This window comes from Babylonia areolata, chromosome 29, assembly GCF_041734735.1.
Source record: "Babylonia areolata isolate BAREFJ2019XMU chromosome 29, ASM4173473v1, whole genome shotgun sequence".
NCBI classification, from domain to species: Eukaryota; Metazoa; Mollusca; class Gastropoda; order Neogastropoda; family Buccinidae; genus Babylonia; species Babylonia areolata.
The window spans coordinates 29,707,848-29,715,574 of NC_134904.1; positions in this window are offsets into that span (position 1 = coordinate 29,707,848).

Sequence of the window (7,727 nt, forward strand, 5' to 3'; positions counted from 1 at the left end):
TTGTTGTTTTTATTTGCTGTTGTTCTTTGGTCGAGTTAGAACCAGTGTGAATACATCTGTTGTGAAACATGTGTCGGTTGATGTTCTCCACTTATTCCACAACAGCAGATTCTGGGTTGTTTTGAATTCCACTCCTTCCACAGTACTTACTTTGCACTGTGCTGCGCTGAGCTGTGCTTTGTTGCGCTGTACTGTAGTGTACTCTCGTGTACTGTACTGTACTGTACTGTACTGTACTGTGCTGTGTGCTGAGCTGTACTGTGCTGTGCTGTGCTTTATTGCGCTGTACTGTACTGTACTGTAATGTGCTGTACTGTACTGTACTGTAATGTGCTGTACTGTACTGTACTGTAATGTGCTGTACTGTACTGTACTGTGCTGTAATGTGCTGTACTGTACTGTACTGTACTGTAATGTGCTGTACTGTACTGTACTGTGCTGTGCAGTGCTGTGTGCTGAGCTGTACTGTGCTGTGCTGTGCTTTATTGCGCTGTACTGTACTGTAATGTGCTGTACTGTACTGTACTGTGCTGTGCTGTGCTTTATTGCGCTGTACTGTACTGTACTGTACTGTACTGTACTGTGCTGTACTGTACTGTACTGTACTGTACTGTACTGTGCTGTGCTGTGCTTTATTGCGCTGTACTGTACTGTACTGCACTGCACTATACTGTACTGCACTGTACTGTACTGCACTGTACTGCACTGTGCTTCATTGTACTGCACTGTACTGTATTGCACTGCACTGCACTGTACTGTACTGTACTGTACTGTACTGTACTGCACTGTACTGCACTGCACTGTACTGCACTGCACTATACTGTACTGCACTGTACTGTACTGCACTGTACTGCACTGTGCTTCATTGTACTGCACTGTACTGTATTGCACTGCACTGCACTGTACTGTACTGTACTGTACTGTACTGTACTGTACTGTACTGCACTGCACTGCACTGCACTGCGCTTTTCTGTACTGTACTGTACTGCAATGCACTGTATTGCACTGCACTGCACTGCACTGCACTGTACTGCACTCGACTGCACTGCACTGCACTGCACTGCACTGTACTGTACTGCAATGCACTATACTGTACTACACTGCACTGTACTGTGCTGCACTGTACTGCACTGCGATGTACCGCACTGCATTGTACTATACTATACTGTACTGCACTGCACTATACTACACTGCACTATACTGCACTGCACTGCACTGTACTGTGCTGTAATGTACTGTTGTCAATGTGTGTCAAAGATACTGAACTGATGAAGGAGAGCTCATTGTATACATCATTTGTGATGATGATGATGATGACGATGAGTAGTAGTAGTAGTAGCAGCAGTAGTAGTAGTAGTAGTAGAGGTAGTAGTAGTAATGGTAGCAGCAGCAGTAGTAGCAGTAGTATAATCAAAAGAGAAAACAAACTGCGTTAAAATACATCACTAAATTAGGACACAAACAGACTTCCCAGTGACAGTTTTCAAACTATCTTTTCATTCTTGCCTTTCGTTTCACCTTCCAGGGTTGCAGGCCACATACTTTCACTTTCACTTTCACTTTCTCAAGGAGGCGTCACTGCGTTCGGACAAATCCATACACCCTACACCACATCTGTTGAGCAGATGCCTGACCAGCAGCATAACCCAACGCGCTTAGTCAGGCCTTGAGTGCATGCTTACATATTTGTGTACCTATGAAAGTGGATTTCATTTTACGTAATTTCGCCAGAGGACAACACTCTCGTTGCCATGGGTTCTTTTTCAGTGCGCCAAGTGCGTGCTGCACACGGGACCTCGGTTTATCGTCTCATCCGAAAGACTAGACGCTCAGTTTGATTTTCCAGTCAAACTTAGGAGAAAGGGCGAGAGCGGGATTCGAACCCACACCCTCACGGACTCTCTGTATTGGCAGCTGAGCGTCTTAACCATTCTGCCACCTTCCTCACATAACAAGGACCAAAGGTAAATTTCTAAGACACCTAACCTTGAAACCCGAGACGGGCTCTGCTCAAAGATGCAAAGACTTCAGACCAACAGCATCAGCCAAACATGTAACCCTCCCACCCACATCCCACCTCCACACCAGCTTGGAAATTGCTTTTGCAAATCACCATGGAACAGGGTAAGTTTCGCAACGTATTTTGCTCCCTTGTCAGTGCCCTGACTCTTATTATCGTGAGACGAGAAGAGTTGCTTTCATTTGCATAATTACGGCATCGGTTGAGACAAGGGTGCCGTTCGTCAAAATTGAAATTCAATTACAGTGGAAGAGGACCTCGATTGCCAGCATGGTAGGTTGTATATAATTATTGACTGCCAAAATACATTCATTTATTCGTTTTATATATTCCCACAGCTTAATGCAAAGTTTAGTGGAAAATGCATCCAAAGAAACATTAAAACACAGCAGTAGCCCAGGTACAGACTATTTTGATGCAGAATATTCAAACTATTTCTGGAAACAGTTAATGACTGTAGTTTGTGAAAGCTCTAAACGATAGCTTTATTTGTAGATAATGAGCGTTGAGCGGCTAAAAAGAAATTGATTATTATTTGTATGTATAATCAATCATAAATCGAAGGACTGTGAACAAAGTACTAGCTGTCAGTTATCTTTTTAAGGTGTTCATCTCAGATATACTGAGAAAAAAGGGATCCTCTTGCAGATATTAAAGTCCAACAGTGTCGAATTATTCCCTACCCCTTCTGAATCGCGTGGGTCATACGAAACTCAAGAGCAGAGGTGTCGGTTGTTTTTGCAGCTGCGGCGTCCAACGAAGTATCGTTTACACGTCATCTGTTTTAGAACTGTCTGTGCACCTGTTTAACGTGTGGTCTGATGGGGGGGAATCTTCTGTGAACTCATCAGTGTGTGTGTTTATCTGTGTGTGTGTGTGTGTGTGTGTGTGTGTGTGTGTGTGTGTGTGTGTGACACTCTCTCACTCTCCTTTAGACGAGTGTTAAATGTAAAAAGTCGTTACAGTGGTGTATTTTTTTAGGGGGTGGGGGGTACCTGTTGTGTGTATGTTTGAAGTAATAGTAGTAGCAGCAGCAGAAGTAGTAGGTGTTGTTGTAGTAAACGTAGTATATAGCAATAGTAGTGGTGGTGGCGGTAAAATAGCGAAAATCTGTTTTAAAAAAAATAATATAAAAAATATAAATGCAAACAAACAAGCAAACAAACAAACAAACAACAACAACAATAATAACAGTGGGTTATGAAATAAATCTCACTCGGCTTCTTCTTCTTTTTTCAGAAGTATCAATATTTCTTCCTCTTCAGGAACTGTGATAAGTGGAAATGACAGTGGAGGTAAAGGCAAGACCAAGGATAAGCTAGGGCTTCATTCAGCATGGGAAAAAGAAAGCAAAGATGGACAGAGATGGAAGCACATATCAAATTATAGACATTCAGAGAAAAGTGTCACATGAGGTCCAGAGAAGAAGAAGAAGAAGAAGAGGGTAGAGGGAGGATGAAAAAAAACAACAAAAGCGATAGCAGCACTAACAGTATAGTAACAATAAGAAAAACAGCGAAAACAACACTAGCACTGAAATTCAACGTGAAAAGAGATTATTATAATGTGTGTAAAAAGATAAAAGGAGAGAGAGAGAAAGAGACACAGAGAGAGAGAGACACACACACACACACACACACACACACACACACACACACACACACACACACACACACACACACACACATACACAAAGAGAGAGAGAGAGACAGAGACAGAGAAACAGAGACAGAGAGAGACAGAGAGAGAGGGGGGGTGGAGGAAAAAAAGAAAAGAATGGTGGAGTCGGAAACATTCTTAAACTTTAAGCAAACTCAGTGCTGCTCAGTTCACCAATGAAACCCACACCCGTTCATCAATTGTTCCACAAACCATTTGCAGCCACAGAGACCCACGATCCTAATCAATCTTCTGATCTCCAAAAGTACGTACAGGTCTGTGTGTAAACACACGCCTTGTCAAGTGGCTGAAGTTGTACCTGATTGACTCTACTGTGCTGTCATTAATTTGTCGTGCATGCATTACATGAGCTCAGCTGGGGTCTGGCCAGGAGAGAAAAGCGTCCATTATTTTTTTTTGGTTGGTGCTGACCTTTTCTTTATTGCCCACAGAAACTGGACACTTGGGGAACAACAGCTATTGCTTGTGAGTATTATTATTTTTCTTTATTCGTGTCTACGTAAACGCGCGAATACACACACTGACACGCGCCCGCACACACACAAACACACGCACGCGCACACACACACACACTGATACATTACACGAGTGCTCATGGCAATTCGATTACCGTTGAATCATGCACGTATATTCACACACACACACACACACACACACACACACACACACACACACACACACGCACACACACACACACACACGCACGCACACACACACACACACACACACACACACACACACACACACACACACACACACACACACACACACACAACTGCTCGGTACAATTTTTGTGTGTCATACGAGAACAATAATTGGAAAATGTCATTTTGTATGTGTAACAATATCCGTCCCAATTGACAGGCCAGAGCGAAACCCGATGCGCTATCCCTGAGACGAAACAGCCTCCATTTCACCAATCCCCATACATGGTTAGGACGCGCCGTGGCAGGGCAGGGTTGGTTTCGCGGTGGACTTCTGATCCTGCGATCATCAGTGGTTTTGGGTTCGAGACCCTGTTCCGGCATAATGTTTCAATGTTTAATGCTGTACGGTGGGCGCGGCGTTATACGTGAATGATTTTATTTTTTCATGTCCAGTGTATGTTAATGTTATAAGAATATAACACACACACACACACACACACACACACACACACACACACACACACACACACACACACACACACACACATTTATATATATATATATATATATATATATATATATATATATATATAATGTCGTGATCATAAGAATTTCAAGAATTATTTTTCCTTTATTGGTTTTCGTTGTCTCTCTTCATTTTGTTTGTATGTTCCCCCTTCTCCCTTCCTGTCTATTTCTTTGTTTTTGTAAGCAAATCAAGAACCATCAGATTTCAATATTGTATTGTATTGTATTATATTATATTTCTCTTTTTATCACAACAGATTTCTCTGTGCGAAATTCGGGCTGCTCTCCCCAGGAAGAGCGCGTCGCTACACTACAGCGCCATTTTGGGGGGGTATTTTTTCATGCGTGCAGTTTTATTTGTTTTTCCTATCGAATTATGTATCTTTCTACAGAATTTTGCCAGGAGCAACCCTTTTGTTGCCGTGGGCTCTTTACGTGCGCTAAGTGCATGCTGCACACGGGACCTCGGTTTATCGTCTCATCCGAATGACTAGCGTCCAAACCACCACTCAATGTCTAGTGGAGGGGGAGAAAATATCGGCCGCTGAGCAGGCCGTGATTGGAACCAGCGCGCTCAGATTCTCTCGCTTCCTTTAGGTGGATGCGTTACCCCTAGGCCATCACTCCACTCCATATTCAATGATACTCAAAAGATATTCTAAAATTACCATAAGGAACCAATCAGTCTTGTCCATAATATCACAATGATACGAAATATCGACCATTACACAAACAACGGTCACAATAAAATGATAGTGAGAAAAAAGACGAAAGAAAAAAAAAAGAGAGAAATCAAACCATATAAAACAAATGAAAGCAGAAAACAGGTCAATAGCTGAACATTGAATTGTTTTTATGTTCCAAATGTTTCTTTTTTAGTCTTCCTCGTAATTTAAGGCATTATTTTTCTTGTTCTTCTCTTTGTCATTCACACTGTTTTTCTGTCCAAACAGGTATACATCAGTTGTTGTTTTTCTATTCTTTGTTTGTGCTGTGGTGTGGTGTGGTGTGGTGTAGAGTGGTGTGGTGTGGTGTGGTTCGGCGTGGTGTGGTGTGGTGTGGTGTGATGTAAAGTGGTGTGGTGTGGTGTGGTGTAGTGTGGTGTGTGGTGTGGTGTGGTGTGGTGTGGTGTAGAGTGGTGTGGTGTGGTGTGGTGTAGTGTGGTGTGTGGTGTGGTTCTGCGTGGTGCGGTGTGATTTGGCGTATGGTGTGGTGTGGTTTGGTGTGGTGTGTGGTGTGGTGTGGCGTGGCATGGTGTGGTGTGGTGTGCTGTAGTGTGGTTTGGTGTTGTGTGGTGTGGTGTGGTGTGCTGTGGTGTGGTGTGGTGTGGTGTGGTGTGGTGTGGCGTGGCGTGGCATGGTGTGTTGTGGTGGTTTGTGGCTTGGTGTTGTGTGGTGTGGTGTGGTGTGGCAGGGTGTGGTGTGTTGTGTTGTGGTTTGGCATAAGGTGGTGTGGTGTGGTGTGGTGTGGTGTTGTGTAGTGTGGTGTGGTGTGACATGGTGTGGTGTGGCATATTACGTTTCGTTTCGTTGCTCTGTATTGCATTGCATTGTATTGTACCGTGCTGTGCTGTGCTGTGCCGCGCGCGCGTGTGCGCGTGCATGCTGTGCTTGTGCTGTGCGTGTGCATGCGTGCGTGCTTACTCGCGCGCACCCACCCCACCACCGGACAACCGGAATGGATGAGCGCGCGCGCGTGTGCATATTTGTACGTCCACACCAGATCAACACGCAATGTGACTTGTAACATCAGCTCCCCGGATTCTGTTCTGCTGACCGTCAGATTGTTTAACTCTCTCCATACGAACGGCGAAAGAGACGACGTTAACAGCGTTTCACCCCAATTACCACCATCAAAATATTACAAGCGGAAGGCTCTTACACTGAAGAGGTGAATGTTGACAAAGAATACCACAATTCTGACGACGGAAGCTAAAGGTTGGGTCATTCAGACACCCACTGGACATCCGAGAGGTCTGTGTAGAGGAGAAGAGAGGACTGGCCGTACTGAGTGAGTTAAGTGAACCACGACTGTTTGCTGCAGGTCCTGATACAGTCAACGCAACATGTATAACTACCACCCGACAATCAGGCTTTTAGCTGCATGACCTGTATGTGTTGACACTGATAAGTGCCGTGGCATCATGCATTAATGTATAAACACGCCAATGCTGATTTTTGCCCTGGCCTTTCGCCAGGGTTGGTTTATGCGAATCGTTGCTGTGTTAGCCGCGACCATTTATAAGAGTGTATGTAAGTGTACGCGCCCGACTGGAAAGACAATATTAGCCGACCATTATGGTGATGTAATGTACACACACCCGACTGAAAAGACAATAATATTATTAGCCGACCATTATGGGATGCAAGGTAACATGCCCTACTGGAAAGACAATTAGGGGAGAGGGTGTGAGCAGATGAGGATGGGAAGGGGTAGAGTGGGGTGTAGGGGGGTGGGGTCGTTTAGGAGGAGGGGGGGGGAGACTTTTGCATAACGATTCCTGTAAGCAAATGAGGGTGGCAAGGAAAAGGGGGTAGGAGTGAGGTGTAGGGGTTGGGGTCGTTGAGGACGGAGGAGAAGGAGAAGGAGAAGGAGGAGGGGAGAGGAGCAACACTATAACAATGACGATTCCTGTGACGTGTCATCACAATGGTATAGTCAGCACCCCTCTGGGTCATTCTCATTAACATACCGATATATAAAAGTTAACCCTGAGGAGAGGATTACCATACCCTATGGGACAGACATTTGCTGCACCCTAACCTTCGTTCTCCTCCCAATCCCCTTCTCCTCCTCTCCTCCCCCCCCCCCCCCCCCCCCCCCCCCCCGTCTCCCCGCACCCCCCCCCCCGC